This window comes from Dendrobates tinctorius, unplaced genomic scaffold (assembly GCF_039654945.1).
Source record: "Dendrobates tinctorius isolate UK_male_01 unplaced genomic scaffold, ASM3965494v1 ptg000011l, whole genome shotgun sequence".
NCBI lineage: Eukaryota > Metazoa > Chordata > Amphibia > Anura > Dendrobatidae > Dendrobates > Dendrobates tinctorius.
In genome coordinates, this window is record NW_027361679.1 from 17,224,589 (window position 1) to 17,245,619 (window position 21,031).

Genomic DNA, 21,031 nt, shown 5'->3' on the forward strand with positions numbered 1-21,031 from the left:
TTCAGCTCACTCAGCAGTACATGTGGGTAGAAAACAGGAAGGGTTTCTTTAAATCTTCTGTTGGTTTATTAGACAGGTGACAGAAACCAACATAAAGGGAAAAAATAAACACAGCCCTTTGGGCAAAGCAGGAAAACAAAAAAAAAATGCAAAATGCTGTAACACAGTCCATATGTTTGCGGGGAACTGCCTGCTCTGCAGCAACACAGGGATAGTACAGGTTCAGTCTTTCCTCCTCAAGACATAAACTTCTGGAGATTTTTCCAGCCCTACTGAACCAAGACTTCCTCTGGAGTACAGCTATTTAACCCCTTCCTGACATCCGACGTACTATCCCGTCCATGGGACCCGGGCCCCTATGCCCATGGACGGGATAGTACGTCTACCGTGATCAGCGGCGCCCACGTGGTGAGCGCCGCTGATCGCGGCCGGATGTCAGCTGATTATCACAGCTGACACCCGGCACAATGTGTCAGGGGAGGTCACGGACCGCCCCCGACACGTTAACCCCTTGCACACCGCGATCAAACATGATCGCAGTGTACCGGGGGTTAAAGGGAAGCATCGGCAGAGAGGGGGCTCCCTCCGTGCTTCCCCGAGCCCCCCACGGCAGCGCAGTGTGCAGCGCTGCTGCGGGGGGCTCCTTTCCTGCAGGCCCCCGAATCCAAGATGGCGGCGGGGGCCTTCGGGGGCCTGCAGGAAGCTGGCTTCCTCAGTGCCTGCAAAGCGCAGGCATGAGGAAGCCTTCTGCACTGCCTGTGACAGATCGCTGATCTGTCGCAGTGATCTGTGATGTGACAGATCAGCGATCTGTCACAGGACAGTGATGTCCCACCTGGGACTATTTAATAAAGTTAAAAAAAAAATAAAAAAAAAGTGTTAAAATAAATTTTAAAAAATTGCCAAATAAATTAGAAAAAAAAAAAATATTCCCCCAAATAAATCCATTTTTTGGAAATAAAAAAAGAAAAACAATAAAAGTACACATATTAGGTATCGCCGCGTCCGTAACGACCCGCCCTATAAAACTGTCCCATTAGTTAACCCCTTAAAAAATAAAAAAAACGAAGCAAAAAATAATGATTTATTATTATACCGCCAAACAAAAAGTGTAATAACGCGCGATCAAAAAGAAGCATATAAATATCCATGGTACCGCTGAAAACGTCATCTTGTCCCGCAAAAAACGAGCTGCCACACAGCATCATCAGCAAAAAAATAAAAAAGTTATAGCTCGCAGAATAAAGCGATGCAAAATAATTATTTTTTACATAAAATAGTTTTCATTGCATAAAACCGACAAAACATAAAAAAAACCTAAATGAGGTATCGCTGTACTGACCCGAAGAATAAAACCGCTTTATCAATTTTATCGCACGCGGAACGGTGTAAACGCACCCCCCCAAAAGAAATTCATGAAACGCTGGTTTTTGTTCATTCTGCGTCCCAAAAATCGGAATAAAAAGCGATCAAAAAATGTCACGTGCCCGAAAATGGTACCAATAAAAACGTCAACTTGTCCCGCAAAAAATAAGACCTCACATGACTCGGTGGGTCAAAATACGGAAAAATTATAGCTCTCAATATGTGGTGATGCAAAAACTATTTTTACAATAAAAAGCGTCTTTTAGCGTGCTACAGCTGCCAAATATAAAAACCGACATAAATAGTAAATCAAACCCCCCGTTATCATCCCCTTAGTTAGGGAAAAATAATAAAATAATGTATTTATTTCCATTTTTCCATTAGGGTTAGGGCTAGGGTTAGGGTAGGGTTAGGGCTAGGATTAGGGCTAGGGTTAGGGTTAGGGTTAGGGCTAGGGTTAGGGTTAGGGCTGAGATTAGGGTTAGGGGTGTGTTGGGGTTCGGGTTGGAGTTAGCATTGGGGGTTTCCACTGTTTGGGCACATCAGGGGCTCTCCAAATGCAACATGGCATCTGATCTCAATTCCAGCCAATTCTGAGTTGAAAAAGTCAAATGGTGCTCCTTCCCTTCCAAGCTCTGCCATGCGCCCAAACAGTGTTTTACCCCCACATATAGGGTATCAGCCTACTCAGGTCAAATTGCAAAACAATTTTTGTGGTCCAATTTCTCCTGTTACCCTTAGGAAAATAAAAAATTGGGGGCAAAAATATCATTTTTGTGGAAAAAAATGATTTTTTTATTTTCACGTCCGAGCGTTATAAACTTCTGTGAAGCACTTGGGGGTTCAAAGTGCTCACCACACATCTAGATAAGTTCCGTGGGGGGTCTAGTGTCCAAAATGGGGTCACTTGTGGGGAGTTTCAATAGTTTAGGTACATCAGGGGCTCTCCAAACGCACATGACACCGGCAGACCATTCCATCAAAGTCTGCATTCCAAAACGTCACTGCTTCCCTTCCGAGCCCCGACGTGTGTCCATACATAGAATCATAGAATCATAGAATCGTAGAGTTGGAAGGGACCTCCTGGGCCATCTGCTCCAACCCCCTGCTCAAAGCAGGATTCGCTATATCATCCCAGTCAGATGTCTGTCCAGCCTCTGTTTGAAGACTTCCATTAAAGGAGAACTCACCACCTCTCGTGGCAGCTTGTTCCACTCATTGATCACTCTAACTGTCAAAAAGTTTTTTCTAATATCTAATCTGTGTCTCCTCCCCTTCAGTTTCATCCCATTGCTTCTAGTCTTTCCTTGTGCAAATGAGAATAAAGTTGATCCTTCTACAATGTGACAGCCCTTTAGATATTTGTAGACAGCTATTAAGTCTCCTCTCAGTTTTCTCTTTTGCAAACTAAACATTCCCAAATCCTGCAACCTTTCCTCATAAGACAGGGTTTGCAGACCGGTCACCATTCTGGTCGCTCTTTTCTGAACTTGCTCCAGTTTGTTGATGTCTTTTTTAAATTGTGGTGCCCAAAACTGGACACAATATTGCAGATGAGGTCTCACCAAAGAGGAGTAGAGGGAAATAATGACTTCACGTGATCTAGACTGTATGCTTCTGTTAATACATCCTAGAATTGCATTTGCCTTTTTTGCTGCTGCATCACACTGTTGACTCATATTCAGTCTGTGATCTATTAGTATACCCAAGTCTTTTTCACATGTGCTGTCACTTAGCCCTATTCCTCCCATTCTGTATATGCTTTTTTCATTTTTATTGCCCAGATGTAGTACTTTGCATTTCTCCCTGTTAAAAACCATTCTGTTAGTTGCTGCCCACTTCTCCAGTTTATTTAAATCTTTTTGAATCCTCTCTCTCGCTTCTCTAGTATTAGCTATCCCTCCTAGCTTTGTGTCATCAGCAAATTTAATCAGTTTACCCTCAATTCCTTCATCTAAATCGTTGATAAAGATGTTGAACAATACAGGGCCCAGGACAGAGCCCTGTGGTACCCCACTTGAGTCATTCTTCCAACTGGATGTGCAGCCATTTACGACCACTCTTTGGGTTCGATCACTAAGCCAGTTATGAATCCACCTAACAGTTGCCTTGTCCATTCCATACTTAGTCATTTTTTCAATAAGGATTGTATGAGAGACTTTGTCAAATGCTTTGCTGAAGTCAAGATATACTATATCTACAGCATTTCCTTGATCCACCCAATCAGTGATACCGTCATAGAAGGAAATTAAGTTAGTCTGACATGACTTATTAGTTACAAACCCATGCTGACTCTGTTTAATCACTTCATTCTTATCCAGGTATTGACATACATGTTGTTTAATAATTTGTTCAAAGATCTTTCCTGGTATAGAAGTCAGACTCACCGGCCTATAGTTGCCTGGGTCCACCTTCTTCCCCTTTTTTACAGTAGTTTTCTCCCACATATGGGGTGTCAGCGTACTCATGACAAATTGGACAACAACTTTTGGGGTCCAATTTCTCCTGTTACCCTTGGGAAAATGAAAAAATTGGGGACTAATTGATCATGTTTGTGGAAAAAATACGATTTTTTTATTTTCATGCCGGGGCATTATAAACTTCTGTGAAGCCCTTGGGGGTTCAAAGTGCTCACCACACACCTAGATAAGTTCCTTAGGGGGTCTCGTTTCCAAAATGGGGTCATTTGTGGGGGGTTTCCACTGTTTAGTTACATTAGGGGCTTTCCAAAGGCAACATGACACCTGCAGACCATTCCATCAAAGTCTGCATTCCAAAACGTCACTACTTCCCTTCCGAGCCCTGACGTGTATCCATACAGTAGTTTTCTCCCACATATGGGGTGTCAGCGTACTCAGGACAAATTGGACAACAACTTTTGGGGTTCAATTTCTCCTGTTACCCTTGGGAAAATAAAAAAATTGGGGACTAATTGATCATGTTTGTGGAAAAAATACGAATTTTTTATTTTCACGCCCAGGAGTTATAAACTTCTGTGAAGCACTGGGGGGTTCAAAGTGCTCACCACACATCTAGATAAGTTCCTTTGGGGGGTCTAGTTTACAAAATGGTGTCATTTGTGGGGGGTTTCCACTATTTAGGTACATCAGGGGTTTTCCAATCGCGACATGGTGTCCGATCTCAATTCCAGCCAAAAACGTCAAATGGCGCTGCTTCCCTTCCGAGCTCTGCCATGTGCCCAAATAGTGGTTTACCCCCACATGTGGGGTATCAGCATACTCAGGACAAATTGCACAATAACTTGTAGGGTCCTGTTACCCTTGGAAAAATAAGAATTGAGGGTGAAAAGATCATTTTTGTGGAAAAAATATGATTTTTTAATTGTACGGCTTTATGTTATAAACTTCTGTGAAGCCCTTGGGGGTTCAAAGTTCTCACCACACATCTAGATAAGTTCCTTAGGGGGTCTAGTTTCCAAAATGGTGTCATTTGTGGGGGGTTTCCACTGTTTTGGTACATCAGGGGTTTTCCAATCGCGACATGGTGTCCGATCTCAATTCCAGCCAAAAACGTCAAATGGCGCTGCTTCCCTTCCGAGCTCTGCCATGCGCCCAAATAGTGGTTTACCCCCACATGTGGGGTATCAGCATACTCAGGACAAATTGCACAATAACTTTTAGGGTCCTGTTACCCTTGGAAAAATAAGAATTGAGGGTGAAAAGATCATTTTTGTGGAAAAAATATGATTTTTTAATTGTACGGCTGTATGTTATAAATTTCTGTGAAGCCCTTGGGGGTTCAAAGTTCTCACCACACATCTAGATAAGTTCCTTAGGGGGTCTAGTTTCCAAAATGGTGTCATTTGTGGGGGGTTTCCACTGTTTTGGTACATCAGGGGTTTTCCAATCGCGACATGATGTCCGATCTCAATTCCAGCCAAAAACGTCAAGCGGCGCTGCTTCCCTTCCGAGCTCTGCCATGCGCCCAAATAGTGGTTTACCCCCACATGTGGGGTATCAGCGTACTCAGGACAAATTGCACAATAACTTTTAGGGTCCTGTTACCCTTGGGAAAATAAAATTTGGGATGAAAAGATCATTTTTGTGGAAAAAATATGATTTTTTTATTGTGCAGCTGTACGTTATAAACTTCTGTAAAGCCCTTGTGGGTTCAAAGTTCTCACCACATATCTAGATAAGTTCCTTGGGGGGTCTAGTTTCCAAAATGGGGTCATTTGTAGGGGGTTTCCACTGTTTAGGTACATGAGGGACTCTCCAAACGTGACATGGAGTCCGATCTGAATTCCAGCCAATTTTGCATTGAAAAAGTCAAACGGCGCTCCTTCCATTCTGAGCTCTGCCATGTGCCGAAACAGTCGTTCCCCCCCCACATATCAGGTATCAGCGTACTCAGGACAAATTGCACAATAACTTTTGCAGTCCAATTTCTCCTGTTACCCTTGGTAAAATAAAAAAAATTGAACCTGAAGTATTTTTTTTGTGAAAAAAAGTTAGATGTTCATTTTTTTTAAATATTCAAAAAAATTCCTGTGACGCACCTAAAGGGTTAATAAACTTCTTGAATGTGGTTTTGAGCACCTTAAGGGGTGTAGTTTTTAGAATGCTGTCACTTTTGGGTATTTTCTATCATATAGACCCCTCAAAGTGGCTTCAAATGTGATGTGGTCCTAAAAATAAAATGGTGTTGTAAAAATGAGAAAATGCTGGTCAACTTTTAACCCTTATAACTTCCTAACAAAAAAAATTTTGGTTCCAAAATTGTGCTGATGTAAAGTAAACATGTGGGAAATGTTAGTTATCAAGTTTTTTGTGTGTCATATCTCTGTGATTTAAGGGCATAAAAATTCAAAGTTGGAAAATTGCGAAATTTTCAAAATTTTCGCAAAATTTCCGTTTTTCTTACAAATAAGCGCAAGTCATTTGGATGAAATTTTACCACTAACATGAAGTACAATTTGTCACGAGAAAACTATGTCAGAATCACCGGGATCCATGGAAGCATTCCAGAGTTATGACCTCATAAAGGTACAGTGGTCAGAATTGTAAAAATTGGCCCGGTCATGAACGTGCAAACCACCCTTGGGGGTGAAGGGGTTAAACTCCAGACCACTCCCTGAGGTGGAGATAAGGTGGACACCCTCCCACCCACTCTATGGTTGTCCACAAAAACCCAGGCTATTATGTAAATCAGCTGTTAGTTCTTCAATACAAAAGTGAAACATATATAGAGTCATTACAGAGTTTCAAGTGTTTATTTCTGTTTATGTTGATTATGGATTATCAAATATATAAAGCTCAAAGTGTGTATGTATGTGTGTGTGTGTGTGTGTGTGTGTGTGTGTGTATGTGTGTATGTGTGTATGTGTGTATGTGTGTATGTCCGGGATAGGCATCCGCACCGTCGCAGCTACAGCCACAAAATTTGGCACAGTCACACATCTGGACCCCGAGAGCGTCCTAAGCTATGTTGTGAGGGGAAATTTTAACCCCGCGCGTTCCAATTCACCAAACAATTTTGCCCCTATCTACATACTGGGGGGAAAAGTGTGTGGGCGTCAAGCCCCGCCCCTCATTGTGATGTCATAATGCCCCTATCTGCATACTGGGGAAGCAGTGTGTGCGTATCAAGCCCCGCCCCTCATTATGATGTCACAATGGTTGCCATTGCGACACTGATGTCATCAAAGGTTGCAAGCCCTGCCGCCGCTCATTATGATGTCATAATGGTTGACTATGGAATGGAGGATGTGTGATGAGTATATGGGCACCGGACTATGGGATGGAGGATATGTATGATGGGTATATGGGAACGGGACTATGGGATGGAGGATGTGTGATGGGTATATGGGCACTGGACTATGGGATGGAGGATATGTATGACGGGTATATGGGCACGGGACTATGGGATGGCGGATATGTATATGGGCACGGGACTATGGGATGGAGGATGTGTGATGGGTATATGGGCACTGGACTATGGGATGGAGAATATGTTTGACGGGTATATGGGCACGGGACTATGGGATGGCGGATATGTATATGGGCACGGGACTATGGGATGGAGGATGTGTGATGGCTATATGGGCACTGGACTATAGGATGGAGGATATGTATGTCGGGTATATGGGCACGGGACTATGAGATGAAGGATGTGTGATGGGTATATGGGCACTCGACTATAGGATAGCAAATATGTATGATGGGTATATGGGCATGGGACTATGGGATGGAGAATATGTATGATGGGTATATGGACATGGGACTATGGGATGGAGAATATGTATGATGGGTATATGGGCATGGGACTATGGGATGGAGGATGTGTGATGGGTATATGGGCACTCGACTATGGGATGGAGGATATGTATGATGGGTATATGGGCACGGGCCTATGGGATCGTGGGTATGTATGATGGGTATATGGGCACGGGACTATGGGATGGAGGATAATTATAATTTTCTATAACTAACCACAGTTAGTTACTATGCCCGGGCAGCGCCGGGCTCTTCAGCTAGTATCTAATGAAAACTTAAAAGTCAATACCTCAGTAAATTAGAATAATTAACAAAAACACCTGCAAAGGCTTCCTAAACATTTAAGAAGACCTCTTAGTCTGTTTCAGCAGTCTCCACAATCATGGGGAAGACTGCTGACTTGACAGATGTTCAGAAGGCAGTCATTGACACACTCCACAAGGAGGGTAAGTCAAAAAAGGTCATTGCTAAAAAAGCTGGCTGTTCACTGTGTGCTGTATCCAAGCATATTAATGGAAAGTTAAGTGGAAAGAAAAAGTGTGTTAGAAAAAGGTACACAAGAAGCCAGGATTACCGCAGCCTTGAAAAGATTGCTAGGAAAAGGCCATTCAAAAAATTGGGGGATTGTCACAAGGAGTGGACTGCTGCTGGAGTCATTGCTTCAAGAGTTACCACACACAGACGTACAGTATCTAGGACATGGGCTGCAAGTGTCTCATTCCTTGGGTCAAGCCACTCATGACCAATAGACAAAGAAGCATCTTACCTGGGCCAAGGAGAAAAAAGAACTTGACTGTTGCTCAGTGGTCCAAGGTGTTGTTTTCAGATGAAAGTATATTTTGCATTTCACTTGGAAATAAGGTTCCAGAGTCTGGAGGAAGAGTGGAGAGACACACAATCAAAGTTGCTTGAGGTCTAGTGTGAAGTTTTCACATTTTCACAAACAGTGATGGTTTGGGGAGCCACATCATCTGCTGGTGTAGGTCCACTGTGTTTTATCAAGACCAAAGTCAGTTCAGCCATCTACCAGGATATTTTAGAGCACTTTATCCTTCCCTCTGCTGACAAGCTTTTTGGAGATGAAAATGTCATTCTCCTGCAGGAATTGGCACCTGTTCCCACTGCAAAAAGTACCAATATCTTGTTTAAAAACAACAGTATCACTGTGCTTGATTTGCCAGCAAACTCGCCTGACCCTAACCCCATAGAGAATCTATGGGGTATTGTCAAGAGGAAGATGAGACACCAGACCCAACAATACAGACAAGCTGAAGGCTGATATCAAAGCAACCTGGGCTTCCATAACACCTCAGCAGTGACATAGGCTAATCGCCTCCATGCCACGCCGCATTGATGCAAAAGGTGCTCAGACCAAGTATTGAGTGCATATACTGAAGATACATTTCATTATGCCAAAATTTCATATTTTAAAATAATTTTTCCAGCCGGTGTTATAAAGTGTTATAATTTACTGGGATAATGAATTTTGGGTTTTCATTGGCTGTAAGCCATAATCAACATTAACAGAAATAAACACTTGAAATAGATAACTCTATACTGTATAATATTTCAGATTTACTTTTTGTATTGAAGAACTGAAATAAATTAACTTTTTGATGATATTCTAATTTTGTGAGAAGCACCTGTATCTGCTATGGAGCATATATAACCAGTCATTGAAAATGAGCATAGGTATCTTTTATTTGGTTCAGTAGCAAATGCTGTGCAATGAATGTAGTTCATATGGAACTTGTTTCTAAAAAGACTCCTTTCTGTAAAGACTGAATTATTATGCTTAGAGCTTTATTGCATTTTGCGTCTTTACGTATCAGGCTACTGTAATTATATGGTCTGATATGTTTGGTAATCCTGGTGTACCAGACAAATTTAAAGCTTGAAAAGAAGATATATTTGGACAAACATGGACACATACCATTTAGATGTCCCTCTACTGGACAAAGCAATGAATTGCTATTTTGTAGATTCTGACCTTATCTAGACATACCATCAGAAATCTGTGTATTTAACCATATACAAAAGTAAAATATAATCTGTTGTTTCTTCTTGCCTCTTGACAGTAATGGACTGAGAGCAAAATTACAAGTTAGTTGATTAATGTTACATCATTTCACTGTATTTCCGTAGTTCAATAACTTATAAATTGCAAATGAAAAGTTGTATATAAAATATTATATTAAATATTATGAGATGATTGCAGAAGCTGCAAGCTGCGTACAACATAATGGAGATTGTGTATGTATATATGCTTTGACAAGGGCAAAACCACGATGGCGAAATGACTGGGTCAAAGCATCTTCTAGACAGCAGGTCTTGTATTATGTGATGTGACCGGTTTGCAGTGGATAGGACCTATGAAAAGTGGTCCTAGTAAAACAACCTGTATTCCAGTGACAGAATAATGATTGCTGAGGCTCAATGAAGCAAAGACTAGCTAGCCTCATTCATAACAATAAGATGACCTGCTTAGGCCTGTATCACATTTTCGTTTTTTGACGTCAGTCAAAATCCGACCAGTTTTAGAAAAAAACGGATCTGCCCCTTTTTTGGTGGATCTGTTTTTTCCCCCATAGACTTGCATTAGCGGCGGATTTTGACCGACGGTCATCCATTGCTTTTGGACAGATCTGTCTCAATTGTAGCAGTTCCCGGGTGGAGCAGACGGACTATGGAACGTTTTGTGTAGTGACGGTCCGCTTTTTGCAAGTGCGCATGGCCGGAAGATTTGCTCAGAGAAGCATTTTAACCCTGAATATCATTCTGGAAGTGGCGTAAAAGATCTCTCTCTCTCCTTTTCCAGACCGCGGTTCCTTTAAATTTCCTGCCTTTCGCAACTTCGGCGGATCCGTCCAAAAAAGCGGTCCGATGACATCCGTTTGTTCCAAAACAGAAACGGATCTGTTTTTTTCCTCTTTGGCGGATTTCAACTGATCACAAAAAATGGAAGTGTGAAACAGGCCTTAGTGTGTAGGTTACCCCCATGCCACCTAATGTGACCACTTGATGCATGTCATCTACAAGAGCTCTGAAGGAGTCTTGTGGTGTCAGGCACTAAGACGTTAGTCGCAGGATGTTCTGCACTCAAAGTTGAGTGGGGCAGGAGATGGCAATTTTGCTGATACCTTCAAGTATTCTGCACTTACCCTATTTTAATGAGACCAGCAGACGTGATGTCACTTGCCCTGCTTGCCACTGGTTGCAGACGTGATCAAAGCTGTACTAACTTTAGGTCCTGTAATTTACTCAAACTATTTTTGAACATATTTATAGTGTGGTAAGACATAATTACCCTGCTGTTATAAGCTACAGCCATTTGGGAAAACTGTTGCAACCTGTAACAATGTTTGTTTCTATGCAGAACATTGCATAGTGCATCACTCAGCCACCACCAAATGGCATGATTACCATCCTGATGCCAACACTTTTGCAGATAAGCATCATAGTAACACCCATCCCCCATGATATTATAGAAAATATGATTTGTCAGAAATAGCTACCTTTTTCCATTGCTCAATAGCCCAGTTCTGATGCTGACAGTACCTTTGTATTTGGCATGGGCAAGAGTCAGTATGGACTCTGACCAGTCTGCGTGCATGCGACCAAATAAGCATGCTAATGAATAGCATATCTGGTATCCAGTGGTTTCATGATCAACTCTAATGTCTAGCTGGATACTAAATCCCAAATTTAATAAGTTGCCTTACCATTGATAGCTCTGCTATTTACTAATTTATTAAATATTCTTATTTGAAAACAGAAAATCATTACGTGTAATAAGATAATAATAAATTGACTGATAGGTTCATAAAAATAGTAATAGTATGTTTGTGAGTACAGTAATTAATTAAATCCTATTTGGGCCCATGGGCATCGTTCTAAACCTGTCTAACTTTTAGGCAGTGCAAACTTAGACTACATAGTCGTAAGATGCACCAAATTTATTACAGTGGCTCATGCTATTTGATACATTTGGTTAATGTTTTCACTAGTTTACACCCACTATTATTAGGCTTGCTTTTTCGCAATAATTTGTCTATAATTTTGATGCGTACCATGCCATGCTCCTTTCCGCCAGTCCATGTCCCTCGCCAGGCATATCAAAAAAACTTTCCAAAACGCATAATAAATGTGGAGCCAGGTATGTATATTAAAACAGTTTTTCAGTGCAAAATGAGCCCACAATATCCCCAATATCCTGTACTGTAGTGATGTAGTAAATGTCATAATTGTTGCATAGCTGGTTATGTGTATTTTCATTTCCTTATGACAGAGGGAGCTAAACACTTACTAGCCTGATCATGATCTTGTCCCACTTACTAGTGGATCAGTTTATACAGGAAAAATATTGTCATAGCTAGCAATGCTTATCTGATGGGCCCCGGTGACTATGAAACTCTGAGGACCCTGACTAACAAGGTCAGTACAACCACTATTCATGACCATTTTATTGGTAGAATGCATCATAGATTGTAAGCTTGCAAGCAGGGCCCTCATTCCTCTTTGTATCTGTTAGGATCTATGTGATTGTTCTTATGCTGTAATGTCTATCGTCTGTACAAGTCCCCTCTAAAAGGTAAAGTTCTGCGGAATATGTCGGCGTCATTGAAATAAAATGTATTATTATTTGTTTTACTATTATTAGTCTTGAACCAGGAATTAGGATACTATTAAAAGGAACCAGTCTGGTCCCCCGTGGCCTCCAACCCAGCAGCATTCAGGAATCCAGCAGCATTCAGCAATGTGTGATTAAACTTCCTCCCTAACCATCCCCGTGTAAGGCGATTGACGAGGCAGCGGGTACCTGGGTGCTGGGTCCGGAACTAGAGAGGCTGCATCCACTGTACCCACGGGGAAGCCTGAGTGAGGTGGACCTTCCCCTGGTGCCTGGGAGAAGCTCTAGAGAGGAGGGGCTTCCTGCTGTCAGAGGGGGCGGAAGAGGAAAAAGAGAGAGCGCGCGAAGGAGGTCAGTTTGGTGCAAGGGCAGAGCAGCGTGCAGACAGGTGAGCGGTGCGCTCCGCTCCCCATCCTAACACAGAGTAACGGCGCTGTGACAGGCCGGGCTGCAGGTGATCAGAAGCGCAGGGACTGCTGTGCTGAGGGAAGAAGTGTGTCCAGCAGTAATCCAGAGAGACAGCCGTGCAGAGCAGAGCTGTGCAGAGCATAGCTGTGCAGAGCTGTGTAGACCTGTGCACACAGAGCAGAGCCGAGTCGGGTGTTGAAGCAGCCACAGAGAGTAGTGCTCCGGCCGGGAGCACCAGCGCCAAGCAGATCAGTGTTGCCCACCACCAACAGCGAGGACCAGAGAGAGCGGGACGTGTGGTGTGCTTCCAGTGACCACCAGAGAGAACCAGGTGCCGTACACTACGTGACCGTGAGTACTGCCCAGGAGGGACCGCGCATTAGACTGACACTTATGCCCTGATGTTGTCAGCAGATAGTTGCCCTGACATTTGTGACCTGACTTCACCAGTGAAGATAGGTTAGGAGCCACTTTGGGCTCCTACAGGGTTGTGACCTGTATCTTTGTTAGTCACCTGCAGTATATGGACTAGGGGAAGTGGAAGGTACTGGAGACTGCCCACTGCCACCAGAAGATGGATCATCATCTTCAGTATACAGTATACTGAAGGAAGCCCTTGCTGCTGTTTTGGAGTCCAGCGTCCTACCTCGAGGTAACTTACGGCGAAAAATGCAAGAAATAAGAGGAGACGTGCGGAGCATGAAAGAAATCTCAGTGGCAGCTCCAGAATTTAACTCTGTATCGTGGAGTGGTGAGCAAATGCAGAGGGGGATATGTTTCCTGGAGAGGACGGTGATCCAGACCAAAGTGCCCACCAGACAGGCGCAGAAGAGTTTGTTGGACGTGTGGAAGAACGGGACACTTGTCCAGAAGTTGCCCTACCTGAGACAGCCAACAGAGAAGATCCACTCAGCCCTCCGAAGGTGCGGCTAATTGGAGAAAGTGCCATCCCTGGGAGAAGTGGTACGGCGGGAAGAGAGGAGCCGCACCCAAAGCCAGACAGAGGCACAACGTTGGATGACGGGAAGAAATGGAGAAGGTGTCGGCTGTCTACGGTGGGATGTCTGCGTTGATCAGACATAAGGAGGCGAGTCTGGTGACACTCCAAACTGGATCCAAAGGTTCCATCTGTGAAGACCAACCCGAAAGGGTACAAGTGCCAAGTGTTCCAGAAACACCCGCTCCTACGATTCCTGATGGTGAGAAGGAAGAGCCACTTATCTCATCCTCTGAAGTGGAAAGTTTGTCATCCGCCAGTTCAAGGGACCCTTATCCAGTGAAAGAGTTGCAAGATGCCCCTGAAGTACCCCCGCTAGAAGTAGTAGACTGTGAAGAGGAACAGGCCCCAGAGATTGCTGTTCCATGGAACCTGGATGGGCTCCCGTTCTCTACTACTCCACCCAAAATTTGGAGCACTCCTAACGAGCCTTACTGGCAGAAGATCGAGCCAGGGAGACAGGAGAGACTGTGGAAATTGTGGGCATCTGTACCCTTTCAGAAGAGCAGAGTGGAGTAAGAAGAGTTCTCGCTTGTGGAATGGCGAGCTAAAAGAGAGGGGAAATGTGAGGGGATTGTCGAGGCAGCGGATACCTGCGTGCTGGGTCCAGAAATAGAGAGACTGCATCCACTGATCCCGGGGGGAAGCCTGAGTGAGGCAGACCTTCCCCTGGTGCCTTGTTTTTAATATGTAAAAATGGCAAAGCATAATAAAAACCATATAAATCTAGTATTGCTGTAATTTACCAACCCAAAGAACAAATTGGTCTTATCACGTTCACTGCACAGTGAACGATAACTGAATTGCTGCTTTTATTCATTCTGTGTCTGAAAAATATGAATAAAAAGCGATCAAAAAATATTATGTGCCCCAAAGTGGTACCAAAATTTCTGCAACTCATCCTGTAAAAACTAACCTCTCATACAGCTCTGCTTGCCCCCAAAAAAGTTACAGCTCTCAGAATGTGGTGACAAAAACCCACTTTTTATAAAAGCACATTTTTACTGTGTGATAGTAGCAAAACCTAAAAAAAAACTATATAAATCTGGTTCTGTCTTGTCACTGTTACTGCACAGTGAACCGCGCAAAAATAAAACTAAAAACTATTCTTGTACTGCTGTCTATTTGTTCATTTTACCTCCCAAAAATTAGAATAAGGCTCGGCTCATATTTATCCTGCATTCTCCACGTCGTGGTTTCTGTGTAAATTCCCAAATTGCCTTGATGTGTGGCCTGACAGTAATTTCTGACAACAAATGGGACAGCATCACGTTTGTGAGAAATTGCAAAATAAATTGTGGGGTCTAGTTTCACCTATTAACACTCGTGTACCTGAGAAATTTGCAGCAAATACAAAAATTAAATTTTTTACCACTAAAATGTCATATTCTCTCACTTCTCAATATTATACATTTTCTGTGAGGCACCTATGGGTTAAAAATACTCACAACACGCCAATATGAATTGCTTGAGGGGTCTAGTTTCCAAAATGGGGTCGCTTATGGGGGGTTTCTGCTGTTTTCACATGTCAGGGGCTCTTCATCTGCGACATCACATTCAGAGGCGCTCTTTCCTTTCCTAGCCCTGCCGTGTACCCAAGAAGAAGTGTTTGACCACATATGGGGTGTAGTCGCAATTGGGAAAAATTGCGCAACAAATCATGGCATTCGTTTCCTCCTATCCATTGTAAAGATTACAAATGTGGGGCTAAAACAACATTTTCATGAAAAAAAATGAAAACTTTCATTATGACGACCTAATGTAATCAAATTCTGTGTAGCAACCGTGGGCTGTAAATGCTAACTATACCCCTGGATAAAATCCTTGAGGTGTGTAGTTTCCAAAATGGGGTCACTTGTGGGTGGTTCTCACTGTTTAGGCACATTAGGGGCTGTCGAAACGCACACAGACCATTCCATCAAAGTCTGCGTTACAAAATGTTACTCCTTCCTTTCCAGGCTCTGCCATGCCCCCAAACAGTAATTTTTCTCCACATAATGGAGTATTGGTGTACTCAGGAGAAATTGAACAGCAAATTTTTGGGTCCATTTTCTCCTGTTACCTTTGTAAAAATGAAAAAGTTGGGGCTAAAAGTGTGGGTAAAATGTGATTTTGTATTTTAGCTCTACGTTATAAACTTTAGTTAAGCACCTGGGGGTTCAAGGAGAAATCATTGTGGTTTGCTCTGATGAAGAGGTATGATCACCTTGAAACACATTGACAAATAAAACCATATTTATACCGCATCTGGTCTCCTATTGTATATTGGATCCTAGGCAGTGCGGGTTTTATATCTACTTTCATCTTCAAGTTTGCTTACTATCTGTTTTACTTAAACATTTTGGCCAATTAGAAAACACTTTCCAGGGAGTGGAATAGTGACTAGAATTCATCTCATATTCCAACATTACCCTGGTGTCAGTTTCTGATTTTGGGATATACACATACTGCTATAAATATTTAAGGTAGTTGAATACAATGAAAAGTAATTAACCCAACTGCAACAACAGGTGTTGTGTGGGGGGATATAGTCTTTTGTCATGAAGTCATGGGTACATGTACTAACTGCACTCCTCTCTTTCTCCCAGGGATTATGCTAACAGAAAGCCAAAGGCAAGACAGTCTACTGTCATAATTTATATGTTATATTGACGCCTCATTAAATATGTATCTTTTAGCAATCGACAGAAACAATATACTGTACCTCTTCAGAAGCGACTTAAGGTATGATTAAAGCTGAATAAATTATATATGACTAATTATCAATAATAAATAAATCCCTTGCAACATATATTCATATATGTTCTTCTTTTCATTTATTTTAAGTATGTTACAAGGGACAATAGTTAAAGTTCAAAAGTCTTGAACAATAGAAAAGTTTGTATTAGTTTTACAGCAGTCTCACAATGATTGTAGTGCAGCTCAAGCATGCGCACACTCCGCTCGATTCGAGGCTGAACTTTGTAGAGCCCACTTCCTAGTTTGCAGAACCCCATTTTTAGTATCAATAGGTGTAGTGAAACCTTCACCAGGGGGAAGCTAGTGAGGGAAGAGAGGTTACGCACTAAGAGCAGCAGCCCTGAGCAACAGCACAGGTGCCACAGGTAACGAGAGAGAATAGTCAGACGAATCGAGTCAGAAACTAGCAGGAGCAGACGTACCAGAAGGAGCAGCAATACACGTAGTCAAAATACCAAAGCCGAGAGTCAGAAAGCCAGAACATGAGCACGGGGTCCAAAACGTGAGACGAAATACGTGGTCGGGGTGCAAGCCAGGGAGTCAGATGCCAGAGAGGGAATGTAACAGCAGAGACGAATACCAAGAGACGGGGTCAGAAATCAGTCCGGGTCATACACGTGAATATCAGTCAAAGGCAGGAGGATCACCAGGGTACAAGGGTCAGCGGCTCTAAACTGCAAGCTTGAGCTATTACTAACACTGGTCAGCAGGCTGTGAGGGATTGAAATAGCCCAGCTAGCTCCAGAACAAGGCTGAGGAGATTAACCCCTGCATGACCAGTCCGGAGTGAAGACAGCAGAAGATAAACTCCGGACTGGACCATGACAGTACCCCCCTCTCAATGGGGGGCCACTGGACCCCCAGGCTTCCCTGGATGACGAGCGTGAAAGGCCCGGACCAACCGATCCGCATGGACTGAACGCGCCGGCACCCATGACCGATCCTCAGGACCGTATCCTTTCCAATGGACCAAGTACTGAAGTGAACGATGGAGCATACGAGAATCCACCACCTGTTCCAACTCGTACTCGGTCTGCCCATCTACCATAACAGGCGGCGGGTGCGAGGGAGACTCGTCAGAGGAAGGCACCGACAGCTTCAGAAGCGCTTTATGGAACACATTAGGAATCCGTAATAACGGAGGCAACCGCAGGCGAAAGACCACAGGATTAATCACCTCTAAAATCTCATACGGACCAATAAACTTGGGACCCAACTTAGCAGAGGGAATTCTCAGCCTTATGTTTTTGGTGGATAACCATACCTTATCCCCCACCTGATAAGTCGGCCCCACCAAGCGTCGTTTATCCGCAAAAAACTTATATTTGTCCTGAGCCTCCCCAATGTTTCTCTGAACTTCCCTCCAAACCTCCTCCAACCGCAAAAAGGCTGAATCAGCCCCTGGACACTCCGAATCTAGTCTGGAGAATTCACCAAAATGAGGGTGAAACCCATAGTTGCAGAAGAAAGGAGAAGTACCAGTAGACTGATTGACACGATTATTGAAGGCGAATTCCGCCATAGGTATCACAGAGCACCAATCATCCTGTCTGGATGTGACAAGACAACGCAGGCTCTGCTCTAAAGACTGATTGGTCCTTTCAGTCTGACCATTGGTCTCGCGATGGTAGGCCGATGAAAAGGTCAGACTGATGCCCAGCCTTTTACAAAAAGCTCTCCAGAATTTTGACACGAACTGCACCCCTCTATCAGACACCACACTGACAGGCACACCATGCAACCGAATCACATGCTCAATGAATAGCTTAGATAGAGTCTCAGCATTAGGAAGGCCCGTTAAGGGTACAAAATGTGCTTGTTTACTGAACCTATCCACAACTACCCAGATCACGGTTTTGCCATTAGAGGGTGGGAGATCGGTGATAAAATCCATGGACAGGTGAGTCCACGGTCTATCCGGAATTGGCAGTGGCACCAATTCCCCGGCCGTCCGGTTGTGGGAGGCTTTAGCGCGGGCACAAGTTTCACAGGAGAACACAAAACCAGTGACGTCCGAAGTCAACGAGGGCCACCAGAACAGCCTAGTGATGGCTTTACGAGTGGCCGAGATTCCTGGATGCCCACTCAGAGCTGAGTCGTGGAACTCCCGAAGCACCCTTAACCGATACTGGACAGGCACAAAGAGCTTATTTTCAGGTATGGATGGGGGAGCAAGAGATTGGGCCTCACGAATCTCCTGCTCCAATCTCTGGGACACCAGAGCCACCACCACCCAGCGCTGAAGAATGGAGGTAGGAGGCTCCGGAGGCGATACCGGATCTAGGCTGCGAGACAAGGCATCCGCCTTCACATTCTTGGAACCTGGTCTGAAAGTGATGGAAAACTGAAATTGGGAAAAAAAAAGTGACCACCTTGCCTGTCTTGGAGTCGGACGTTTGGCGGATTCGATGTAAGACAGGTTCTTTTGATCTGTAGTGACAGTGATACGATGGACAGCCCCCTCCAAAAAATGCCTCCATTCTTCAAAAGCCAATTTAATGGCCAACAACTCTCGGTTACCCACATCATAATTCCTTTCAGCAGAGGAAAATTTTTTAGAAAAGAAGGCACAGGGTCTTAAGTTAGTTAATGTGGTGGGCCCCTGGGACAACACAGCCCCCACTCCCACCTCAGAGGCATCCACTTCTACGATGAATGGTTTAGACAAGTCAGGTTGCACCAGTACCGGAGCAGTCATGAAACGTTCTTTTAACAAAGAAAACGCCGCCACAGCTGGAGCTGACCAATTTTTAAGATCCGCTCCCTTTTGGGTGAGATCAGTGAGGGGTTTGACCACTTGAGAGAACCCCTTGATGAATTTTCTGTAATAATTGGCGAAACCCAGAAATCGCTGAAGACCCTTGAGATCAATGGGTTGCACCCAATCCACAATGGCCTGTACCTTCCTAGGGTCCATACGAAACCCCTCAGCGGACAGGATGATCCCTAGAAAGGACAATTCTTGAGTAAAAAATGAACACTTCTCCAATTTGGCAAAGAGTGAGTTCTCCCTGAGCCTCTGGAGAACCGCATGAAGATGACCCATATGACTTTGTCTATCAGAAGAATATATAAGTATATCGTCAAGATAAACAACTACAAAGCGTCCAAAAAAATCAGAAAAAACATGGTTAATGAAATTCTGGAATTCCGCTGGTGCGGTAGTCAAACCGAAGGGCATAACCAAATTTTCAAACAGACCCTCAGAGGTGAGAAACGCAGTTTTCCATTCATCCCCCTCCCGCATACGGATGAGATTGTATGCTCCCCTGAGGTCCAACTTAGAGAACCACCTGGCCCCCGACAATTGATTGTACAAATCAGGTATCAGTGGGAGAGGGTAAGCATTTCTTATGGTTATTTTATTCAGTTCTCGAAAATCGAGGCATGGGCTTAAACCACCATCCTTCTTTTTACAAAAAAGAACCCCGCTGCCACGGGAGAGACAGATGGCCGTATATGCCCTTTACGGAGGCTCTCAGAGATATACTCCTTCATAGCAGCCCACTCAGGGCCGGATAGATTGTACAGCCGGGCTTTGGGCAATTTGGCACCGGGAACAAGATCCACGGCACAATCGAATGGGCGGTGTGGTGGTAGAACCTCAGCCTCCTTTTCGGAGAACACATCCTTAAAACCCTTTAGGTACTCCGGAATACCCTCCAGGTTGACGGATGACATAGACACAGTAGCAAGACAATTTTCAGAACACCCAGGTCCCCATTTAACAATATCCCGGGACCCCCAGTCAATAACTGGGTTATGCCGTTGCAACCAGGGAAACCCTAACACCAGGCCAGCAGGGAGGTTATCCAAAACAAAGCATGACATGCGCTCCTGGGGTAGGGCCCCCACCCTGAGGGTAAATTCTTTAGAAATGAAATGGAGACCATCCTTAGTGAGAGGTGTAGAATCAATAGCCACAATTTTAAAGGGAGTCCCCAACCTAACTGTCCCTAATCTACAGCGAGCCACCAGCTTAGAGTTAATCAGGTTTAGGGATGACCCACAGTCTACAAAAGCCGAAGTATGGAAAAAGCCGTTCTCAACACTAAGGTCCACCTTTAGCAGTATTCTTGACAAGGAAGAAAAAGGTACCTGAGAGTCTGGGTGACCTCCACGATTATCACCCAGACTCAGCCGCTTGTTAGTCGGAGGACAGGAGGGGCAGTCTTTTTTCCAATGTCCGGGATCTCCGCAGTAAAAAGACAATTTTCCATCACGTCGCCATCTCCTCTCTTTCTCCTGGGGGTTGGTGGCTCCCACCTCCATAGATTCAGATGGAAGCAAAACATCAGGGTTAGCAGGGAAAAACGGAAACCCTCGCTGAGTAACACCTCTCTCCCGCAGTCTCCGATCCATACGGATAGCCTGACTCATAGCCTCCTCCAATGAACTGGGAGGTGGATGGAGAGCCAGAGCGTCCTTCAAGCAATCCGACAGTCCCTTCCTGAACAGACATCTCAGTGCAGAGTCGTCCCAGGACACCTCAGTGGACCATCGACAGAATTCGGAGCTGTACCATTCGGCTGAGTGCTTCCCTTGCCCCAGACCCAAAATAGTGTCCTCTGCCACCCTAACACGGTCCGGTTCGTCATAGATAAGTCCTAGGGCCTCAAAGAACCTATCTACCAACATCCGTTCAGGGGCAGTAGG